Raw genomic sequence first — 11,412 nt, forward strand, 5'->3', positions numbered from 1 at the left:
TCAGATAACTAACTTTGAAAGTTCATATTTTTACAATCGAATTGGTTTATTATTTAGATTTTTCGATAAAGATTTAGATGTATGGCACCAAGATTTGCTAGGGTGAATGAGTTGGTTTATTATTTAAGATCCAATTGGTTTATTATTTAGGCTTTCAATGCTCAACTATTCTATCTGAACTCACTGCACTCCGTGGCAATTTTTCCCTCCCAAAGAAAAATAGTGACGGTAGGTCATCGAAAATCGATGCCGCATTCAGGACGGTCTGGATCTGTGGTGTCAATCATAATGATCAGGGTAACCTTATGCAACATTGAAATCTTATGTTGGAGCCATTACATGATACCTGGGTCGTTATCCATATGGGTGTCACAAAAATAATCCTGACCACCATCCCTTTAATATGAAGAGTTACACTAGTCTCGACAATCTGTGTAACTATAGGGTATTAATTACCTCTTTCAAAAAATAAGGGTGTACCAGAGCAGAAGTGATCTTAATAATATACTACTATAGTACAATACTATATGATTACACTACACAAGATGCTAATTAGGGGAAGCTCACTTCTTAACAGGCAACATTAAAGCTATCTGGTGAAAATCGTGGACAGGACAACAATGAGTTTAAAGAACAGAACATGCAGAAGTCCAGACATGTCATGCCTTGCCCAGCGACTTGTATGGTAAGAGCATCTCTAGTAGAGCCCGGAACCATGGGGATATAAATTTCCTACTCGTTGAGCGTATTAGAGTGAAATAATAAGAACAAACGTGAGGTAAAGAGGATAATCGAGCGAGGAACGTGAAGAGTGGGGCTCGATGTTAGAAATGGACGAGCAAGAAGTGAAGAAAGAGATTTCACTCATCCGTGGCTAGTTGGATGTAAACTAGAATAAGATGCACCGGGAATTTCAGCACCAAGTGCGGACACCTTACCTGCACTTCTCTTTCATATTCAAGAACCAGTAACCTCATTACGACTGCGACATATATGCTTGAGACTCTGAATGGCTCGACTCGTTCTTTAGCTCGATTCGAAAACAAATGAGCCGAGTATAAGTGTATTATATAACTCGATTGTAACACTCTTGAGCCAACACTAGCTCCCTCGATTTAGCTCGACAACTCAAAAAATTATAATCATGTATAATAATTTTGTTATATATTGAAAAAATGTAAAAAAAAAGTATTCTTATATGTTGTTCATGAGATTTGTTCCTTCTAATTTGAATTAGATTTGGTTAAGCTATAGAAGGACAGTTTATTCCTTCTATATGTTGCACATGGTATTTTTGTTCCTTTTATATGCAAGCAAAATTAAGAAATTAACGTCCTCATTTTCTTAGCTCAAAACTATCTCGAGATCCACTTTAACTTGACTTATTATGACATGACTTGAATATTTGTATGAGCTGACGTGAGCCAAATCTAATTCGCTCGAACTCAATACTTCTGCGGCCCTAATCCCCCGATACCTAAGCAGTTTGTGTTGGTAACAATGTTTTTTTCTGGATTGCAAAAAATACCTATCATGATATTGTCCGAGATTTTTCAAACGAGTTTATAGATTTGTCTAAATTTAATCAAATTCTTTAAATTGAGAAAATTATGTAATACCGGTGTATTTCGTCCGGCATAAAATTTTCTCCGTGGTAACTGGAATAATATGTTCTTGTTGATAGCTAGTATGCCATTAAGGCTGTCGTGTTCCTTGGTGGTTGGCGAGCATGTCTATATGAGTTTGAAAAATTCCTTATTTGGCACTACCTTAAAATTTTCTTCCTTATTGGACACTGGAATTTTTTTCTTCCCAATTTGACATCTAAACTTCATTTCTTTCCTAGAATGACACTACCATTTGTGGCGTTAGGTTCTTCCGTCACTTTTTTCCCGTTGACTAGAATACCCCTCAATAACTGATGGAACCAAAGCTGACCCAATCGAACTAGAACCGAAACATATGGAGAGCCTCTCGCTCCCGTCCCCTTCCTCGAGCCTAGCGGCGGCACGACTTGAGCCGAAGGGGCCATGTACCAAATGGCGGTTACAAATGGCATGTGTGTTTATATCTACTTTGAGGAATGTATCATGACAGCATACGTGCAAGGATGGACGAGAGGGTTGACAATGCAAAGTTGGTGAAGGAGCTAGCTGATGATATGAACAATATAAGAAAAAGTAGTCTCTTAGTTGATGTGAAGAAATTCATGGATGAAGCTGAGAAAAGGGTTGTGGAGCAAAACTTGGCTAGGGGTAAGGACAACACTACAACTGCTAAGTTATTCGGGGAGAAGGAGAGGAAAAAGTTGAATGATGAAGTTGATATGTTGAAGTAGATGCAGAAATCTCAAGCAAAGATTATAAAGGTAATTTAGAAAAAATGGGATGATGAAAAGAAGGCTAAGGAGGAAAAGAGGAAGTTTGAGTACATGCTCTATGATATTCTCAAATCTAGTGAGACTAACAAAGATAAGTTCAAGAGAATCAAGCTAATATATGATAAGTGATTCGATTTTCTGGAATTTAGTTCGTAGTTGATGGTGGAGTGTAACGATGAAATTCTGATCCCTTTTTGCCAATTATTTAATGTAAGAACTGAAATGCCAGAAAACCGAATCACTCATGATAGATCACCAAATGTTGTACAAGTGACCATAACATGCTTCACGTGGGCAAGCAAACAAGATTATTTTGCAATAGAAGGGCCAAAAGGAGGATGAACAGCCAACCAAACTTAATGGGGGTAGTAGCCCAACCCATACGACCACCGTCCGTGCAGTCTACCAAACAAGCTACACACATGGTCCATTCCATGTGCCATGCCCACCATGGCATTGCCTGGCTGGGCTCAAATTACCATGCAGGCTACCAAACCCGCCACCAGTGTTGGTGAAGCACAGACACGTATTTACATACTCATGGCGAAAAAGTTCTGCAATTGATACCAGATAGTGATGACACTAAGCAAAACTGGTTGAAGAGGGTTTTCCATAGTCCATACCCCATTTAAAGCTTATCATTTGCTCGTTTACAGAACAAACCTGTTTGAATACTGAGGGGAGAATAACTAGTCAATGTTACAACAAAATTTTCATACTTGACTTTATGGAGAGCAACTCTTCTTCAGTCACCTTTTTCCACACGCCACCAACCAGTAATGCACCCCTCAGAGGAGACGTCACTTCTGGCATATCACAAATCTCATCTTCTGGTTGTGGTATTGATATTTCCTGAACACCCTCATTATACAGCTGCTGCTCAGGCTGCGAATAAGAGTCAAACATTTCGGTCTGACCATCATGCTCAGAAATGCCATGCTCTGCTGTCACATCCTTCAGTTCATGATCGACGACATCAAGGGAAGGAAGAACAGCAGTTGAACTATATGAACAAGGTATCATCCCTAAAGGACAAGGGGTCCAGGACTTTGCTATAGACCACCGATTACGTTTCACTGGCATGCTTGTATTTAAAGTCCCCTCGGTGCCATCTTCTGCTAAACACGCATTATCCGGTTTCCTCAACTGCAACTTGAACATTTCCAGCTTCTCCGATGCGCTTTCAACTGATTCTTGCCCATTGACAATGATTCTGGATTCAATGAGGGCACGATCTTTTGGTGACTTCTGCAGGGACAACGTAGGAAGCTTCCTCAATTTCTCCTTCATGTTATTACTGCCGGCCATCTCAATCAGCAGTAGTGCTGCATCTGCAATGCATCTTTCACCTATAACAGACAAATTCAAGAACTTCTGCAGAAGTTTTGCAAGACAGAAACGAGGGACAGAGTTCTTGTCCGAAGAAAGTACTCCTATCTCGTGGACAAGTCCAATACGGCCGGAATCCTTCAACTCTTTTATGCTTGTGACAATCCATAGAACCCAGGAGCACAAGTTTTTCGTTGTTGGCGACTCAGCAGGCAGGCATGCATATAATTCACCTACACATATAATGAAACTAATAAGACCAGTATATCTGTACAAACAAAACTACAAGAGCCCTGAAATTGAAATACTAGCATCAAGTCTGAAAAATAAAATAAAATAAAACATGGCAAACCTTTCCGTATAAAGGAAATAAGGTCGCAGAGATCGGTAGAAATCTGAAAACAGGTCACCCCTATAAGTGCAGTACCTTTGCATTCGAGGACATCCCTCGTCTCAATCATTGCAATCACAGACTTCAGTATGTCAAGAAGCACTCTTGGTTCTTTTTCTGATAATTTTGTTATAATAGTTTTCATATCTCCCATTGGTATTTGAGTTTGAGCACCAGATGTGTAATTTGCATCCAAAGTATCAGTTTGATGCACATCACTGTTTTCAGACATTTCTGGGGAATCGAATTGCAAAAACTCCAAAAGAACTGAGACAACCTCAGAGGGACATGTATAATATAGTCGGAGTACTTTTTTAATGGCATATAAAATGTGTTTTTTGGAACCTGCAATTTAGAAGAAACTTAATTAACACCAACATATCTTGGTCATGAAGATACATTGCGTTGAGAGACAGTTTAACCATCCAGAAAAAGTAGACAGTCGTAATTATCAATGATTCTGACATAGCTAACTACACATGATTCTTTCTTTCGTAAGTACTGTAAAACAAATTAACTCGAGAATATTCACAAATCATATCAATAGATGGCAAACAAATGACTACAAGCACAGTTATTCCAGTATTAACAGATACAATACTTTTGAGCAGTTGAGATTAATGGAAGATGTAAGTAACTCAATCCCGAGTTGGCTAGCATCCTAGTAATAGAGAAAGCATCAGTCTCTTTTGAATGCAGAAAAATCTGAGTGCAAACCAGAGGAGAGAAAATCTATCTCTGACAACCCAGTCCCAAAGATACAGAATAAGTCCAAGTGCAAGCTTCACATTTCATGCTACCAGATGACAATACTCACGTTTCCTTTTGGAACCTGGTTTTGCATTTTCGGTATCTTTGTCCTTCAGAATTTTAGTGATGTCATGCAATACAGAGCTTAGTTCTAGTCGAGCATCAGGAATAGCCTTAGTCTGAGAATCCCAGTAATTACACTTCACCCAGTCAAATGCCTGAAAGTAATCTAAATTAGTTAAAGATCAGAGCAGCGTATACATGGAACTCTAAATTTATGTTATTTATTTTAATTCCAAAAGCCAACATCCAGTATGTAAATAAAATAACTAGCTATCAGGAAGTCTTAGATATGCTGATCAATCAACTCACTGTACCTTAATGGCTGCCAAATGTAGCAACCGCAGAGAGGGAAGGTCTTGATGTGAACTCTCTGCATGCGGTAAATATCTTTATTAGGACTGAATTACAATGGTGCATATTAATCCAGTTGTATTACACAATAAATTCTAACCATGACGAATGTCGACAAGAATTCGCGGTATCCCAACAGTCTCGGCTAACTCAGCTATTGAACGACCAGTTTTCTTTTGTGGTTGCCCCAAAAAACCATTTACAAGCCTGGGAATAAGATAAGAGAAGTAGAAAATACAAGTTTATCGTATTGCAATTTTTTTAACTTAAGTAGCAACAATGCATTAGGAGTCTACAATAGGACAATAGGTACACCCACACAAAGTAAACCCCATACATACCCACACAAAGTAAACCCCATACATACTCATGCATACATTCAGCTTTTGATCTGATTAGTTATTCAGCTCTATAGTGCAGAAATCAAAATAATAAAAGTAAGAACTCTCAGTAATGTTAATATGTGCATCTAGCATTGAACTTTTTAATAAGTACTTGTTCATAACATGGTGCTAAGTTGGGAACTCTTTCCTCGGAGACAGATGGCTGGTACTGACCGTAACAATACATAGTTAAATGAAGGCCCCATTTGACACTGGTTGTGGATTATGATAACCTTATCTTGTTGAGCCGCTTTTAGACACTTGTGTGTTTGAATAGCTGTTTTTCTTATCAAGTTACAAACAGATGGTTTATTGCATTTCAAATATATGAGAGGAAATGTGAAACTGCTGAGTGACCAAACTTATCTAACTTTAATCTGACTAGTAAGACACCAATGCTAAGCTATGGAACAAAAGAAGACAATGTGGAACATAGTTCACTAAAGTTATATGTCAAATTAATTAACATCCATGCTTTTATTTATCAGGGCAGAAGATGAGACGGTAGCATGCTGCTATGCCCGTAGGTTTGCATGATCCCACTTGCCAGTGCTGAGACGAGGAAGGTAAGAAAAGAAATGAACAAACAATCAGCAACACGAACCTTTATAGTATGAAAGATTTACCAAACAGAGCAATATAGTTTTCACAACTTCTCTTTCACGGAATCTTTACATATGAGCGCAGTTCGGGCAACAGCCACAAACTGAGCCGAAGAGGCGAAGAATCATATGGAAAGAGAACAACATATGATATTCTAAAAATCAAACAAAAGGTCTAAAGGAGAGAAACTTTGGTCAGTGTCACTATGGTAGTTGGATAGTTTTTGTGCCATTTTGGCGTTCTCCTATTCCGGAAGAAAATAGAGAAACAGGAAAAACAAGACCACAATATATTGACTCCTAAGTTAGTTCTAGACTTCTAGCAACCGCTAGTTCAACTGGGACATCAGAATAACTATTATGAAGCTCCTAACAATTTCCAGAAGGAAACTATGTTCTTTCATCATCTGTTTATTCCAGAATAATCACCCGACTCCATGAAAATATGAAAACAGCCTCAAAACCATCAAATCAAGAATGCTAACTTATTATCCTAAACTACTTGCACAACAGGATGTGTCATACTAAGCACCGCATTAAATAAACTATATGTTCTTTCATCACAATCTCCTGTTCCAGAAGAATATCTAGACCACATGAGAAATCGAGAATATGGAAACAGCCTCAAAACCATCAATCCAATAATACTAACTTATTTTCCTAAACTGCTTGCAAAATAGGACGTGTCATGCATCCAAACTCACCCGATAAAAGGCAGTTTGCCCTAAGCACCGCATTAAGGCCACTAGCACATTTCACCCCAAGTAAATCGACAGTAATGTTCAACAAATAAAGGAAAATGTATGACGGGTAGTTCCCTCACCTAATGATTGCCATACTGTGCAGCAAGGCGAGCATCTCATCCGACTCCAGCTTACCATTCCAAGCAGCTCCATTCCTAGAGGGAAATTTTCCATCACATATAACTTCATCCCAAATCCAAGACACGATAATAGGTTGGGACTATGCGTCAAACAACATACGAGAAGAAGGGATCTCGCAGCCTTATCTCGAAGAGGGCTGCAGTCACCTCCACGGGGATCGGGAGGCAGCCCCTGCTCCGCCACGCCGCGATCTGCACAGAAGGGAACAGTCAAATTTTGCGCCCTCCAGTCCGGCTGTTGCGGCCCTTCACAAGGTTACGGGAAGATGGTTTTCTTACCCTGCGAAGAGCGGCGTCGGGGTCGGGGTAGGGGAGAAGATGGCGTCGCGGACGAAGCGCCACTCCGCCCAGCTCGACCACGGCACCAGCTTCCGGCCGGTGGTGTGGCCGCCGGCGCCGCCGGTCTCTTCCGCCGCCGCCTCCATCGGACCTGAGCCAAGCGGCAAATCTAAATCTAAACCCTACTAAACCCGCCGTGCAGCGATGTCCTGGTGGCTCGCTGCCAGGGTGGGGCCAAAGGGTGTATGTAGGGTAGCGAGCGCCGAGCAGGGTGCTTTTTGTAATTTGCCAGGGGAGTTGCTGAGGCGCATCCCCACCGCCACCGGCCACCGTGCGGGGTGCGGCCGTGGCCTCGTCGGAGGAGAGGCAGGAAGGAGGAAGCAGCCGGTACGCCTGCGCCGCCGCTCCTTGCTCTGCCTCGCGCATTGTCCGCTCCACTCTGCATGACACCAACATGTGAGTACCCTCACCCCCAGTGCGCCAACCAAAACGGCAATTTCAGTTCGAGCCCGTGCTATGAATTGGATGTTAAGATGGTAGATTGCAAAACTGGAGAAAAATAGTCACAATGTGGTTTAGTTTTAACCAATTTTTTGTTGTAATTTTCTGATATGGAACCTCCTAGACCGTATGAAGCATGGACGCTACCATGCCTTGCATTGAATTCAGATTTATTTTCGATAGATTTTATCGTTGAAGCAGATCGAACTACAAGAGACTACATGTAGTTAGACTTCTCCCAAGCCACCTCAGTTAACTCAAGCAGTGATTCAAGGTGATAAGTAGAAGGTGGGATGATTCACCTGAGTGTTTTTAATACGCTTGATACAGATTTGGATCCGACATATCTTCAACTTCACAAGGCTGCTGTTTTTCATGGTTTGTGATTTCTCTAGTACACTATTAAACTTGTATGGTCATTAATCACTATAAGTAGCGGTTAATACTATCACCAAGCTGCCAAGTAATTTGTCAAGGAGCAAACTTACAGTAATCTTTAGTATTTTGATGCTCTAGTTTATTCCATTCCTGCTAATTTGATTAACCACCCTGTGACTTTTGACATATAAAAACTAGAAAACTGTGTGAATCATAAATACTTAATATTATCATGGCTCATGAAAAATCCATGCTCTCATCACTTTATGTCACAGTTGCAGTCTTCAACTGAAAGTAGATTAATTTCTATATAGAGACTAAAATTGGATAAGATATATGATTGCAGCATCAATATCATTATGAGAAAATGTCTCACCTTCTATATCTGCTCAACCACAATAACGTCCCCATCAATCTCAATGTCTCTGATGTGAGCTATCTTGACTCGATCCTGCCCACCTACTTGACATCGCTGCTTAAGTTTTGGGCATTCTTTGATGTAAAGCTCCTTCAGTCCACTAGGCAGACCTTCTTCTGGCAAGCCTTCAATCTCTAGACAGTTGGAGATGTGCAATGTTTCTAGGGAGGAGACTTCAGACAGACTAGAAGCCAACCATTGGAGGTCATCACAGCGTGATATGTCTAGGAACTGAAGTGTGTGAGGTAAACGCTCCGGTGGAAAGTTACTGATATCAGGGCAGTCAGCAATTTGAAAATGCTTGAGACGAGGAAGGTAACTTAGGCCATTTAGAAGTACAGGTGCTAGCAGAGCACATGATATGAGACGGATTTCTTCAACTGAAGTGGGAAGCAAGCCTCGCTCCAGAGCTGTCCATGGTACCAAACAAGGGCACTCATAGATGTGCAGTATCTGAAGTGATTTAAATGGACAGAAACACTCTTCTGGTAATGAAACGAGCTCTTCACAACGGGCAATTGTTAGACTCTTGAGGGTTATTGGATTGTGTGCAAGAAAGCCTACACGCAGAGATGTTAGATTTGGGCAACCATTGATGTATAGAGATGTTAGAGAAGACGGACAAGCTGCATTTTGAAGATCTGGAAGTGACTCGAGCCCGGATTCATCAATCCTCAGTGTTGCAAGCGTTGATGGAACAGGGGGTAATTTCTTCAGCTTGGGGCAATTAATGAGACCAAGTTCAGTTAATTGAGGGAACAACTGATCAGCAATATCAAAAATCCACTCTTCCAGATTCGGCATATCTTCCAATAGAAGCTCTTCTAACGCTGGAAAACATTGTATTTGGCCAATTCCTGTGAACTCGCGTCCAATTTGTGTCACCTCAGTTGCTCCCGCTATATTGAGATTTTTTAGGAAGGGAAGTTGGCCTAAAGGTGGGAGCTCTGTGTTTCTGCAGTTGCATATATGAATGGTTTGCAGATTGGGAAGAAACGAACCAGCTAGCCAGCTTGGGAGCCTCGCCCCTGGAAAACCTTTTATCATCAACTCCTTTAGATCGGAATGTGGTTGAAGGCCTTCGAGTACTTCTTGCTGATTTGGAGGAGTGAGTTTGCAGTCATCATCCCATATAAGGTGTAGAGCTCGAAGATGTTCTTTGGTTTTCAACTTGGCACAAACTGCATCTTGTTCATCAGCCACATTGTTGAGGCCACGAATGGTAAGTTTTCCTTGCAACTGATCCATGTTTTTTAACTCTGTGATGTTGTGTCCGAGACGCTTGCAGACAATAAATTCTTCTAATTCCTGTAGGCAGATCAAATTTCCAATTCCAGGTATCCTTGACAGTAGCCTTGTACTTCCCTCTAAGTGACGCAGATTAGTGAGCTTAGTGATGCCTTGTGGCATTTCCCTTAGTGAACTGCAGTTGATTAGCCTCAGTATTTGCAAGTTATAGAGTTTAACAATAGATGCTGGTAATGTTTTTATTTCATTACTGCTGAGATCTAGGAAGCGAAGTTGTTTCAGATTCCCTATAGACTCTGGTAATTCTTTAAGACCTCTTCCATGCATATCAAGAACTCTAAGAAACTGAAGTTTCATAAAGACACCATCAGGGAACCGAGACATCTTAGAATTGTATCCATGGATCAGAATTAGTGTCCTTAACTTCCTAAACCCGTAGAGTGGATCAAAATGCGTGCTCCTGGCACCGGTGCATGCAAATGAAAGATGACGGGTCTTGGTGGCATTGACATATCTTTTCCCGTACTCAAATTGTTCACAGTGCTCCATGGAAACAGATGTAGCAAGGTCATGCATTGCATCATGCATCACATAGTTCTCCTTGAAGGGCTGAAAAAAAGACCTGCTGACTAGCTCATTAAAATATGCATTACCAGAATCCTCCAGTATCCTCTTTCCAGATTGCCTGATGAAACCGAGTGCTAGCCAAATCTTAATCAACTTTTCTCTAATAAATATATAATCTTTGGGGTATACAGAACAAAATGCAAAACACTGCTTGAGATGTGGTGGTAAATGGTTGTAGCTTAGCCGCAGAGCTGGCAATATGTTGTTCTTGTCTGCTGGTAGCTCCCATATGTCATTTCTTAGTATGTCCTTCCACTCAGCTTCATCTGCTTTGCAAAAGAGGAGGCTCCCTAATGCTTTCGATGCAAGAGGCAACCCCTTCAGCTTCTTCACAATTTGCCTACCTATCAACTCCAACTGTGGATATGTGCTGCAATCACCATCCCTGAATGCATGGCTCTTGAAAATTGACCAGCTATCATCATCCGATAGTTGCTGTAACTTGTAGGGCTCTATTCCTCCCATGATTCTCCCAACATTCTCATTTCTCGATGTTACCACTATCTTGCTTCCAAGCCCTCCTGAAATTAAGGCTGCTCTATAGCTGAGCCATTTATCATAGTCTTCATTCCAGACATCATCCAAGACAAGCAAGTACCTCTTGCCCCGCAATACTCCAGAGAGGGTTTCCTGGAGCATATTCATGTTGGTTATCTGTCCACTGTTAACGCTGATGCTAGGAAAGGATTGGTCGTAGGCGGCAGCCTCGAGAGTTTCTTCTGTTAGCTTTCTCCCATCAAAACTTTCAGACACGTTGATCCAGATCCTTAGTTCAAAGTGTTGTTTCACTCTGTCATCATTGTACACCATCTGCATAAGAGTGGTCTTA

At 41.0% G+C, this 11,412-nt stretch overlaps 1 pseudogene; it reads right to left on the reverse strand.

The window, feature by feature from the left end:
• Positions 1-2,973: 2,973 nt before the first annotated feature.
• On the reverse strand, positions 2,974-7,557 carry LOC124661747 (annotated as a pseudogene).
• Positions 7,558-11,412: the final 3,855 nt, after the last annotated feature.

This window comes from Lolium rigidum, chromosome 6, assembly GCF_022539505.1.
Source record: "Lolium rigidum isolate FL_2022 chromosome 6, APGP_CSIRO_Lrig_0.1, whole genome shotgun sequence".
Classification (NCBI taxonomy): domain Eukaryota; kingdom Viridiplantae; phylum Streptophyta; class Magnoliopsida; order Poales; family Poaceae; genus Lolium; species Lolium rigidum.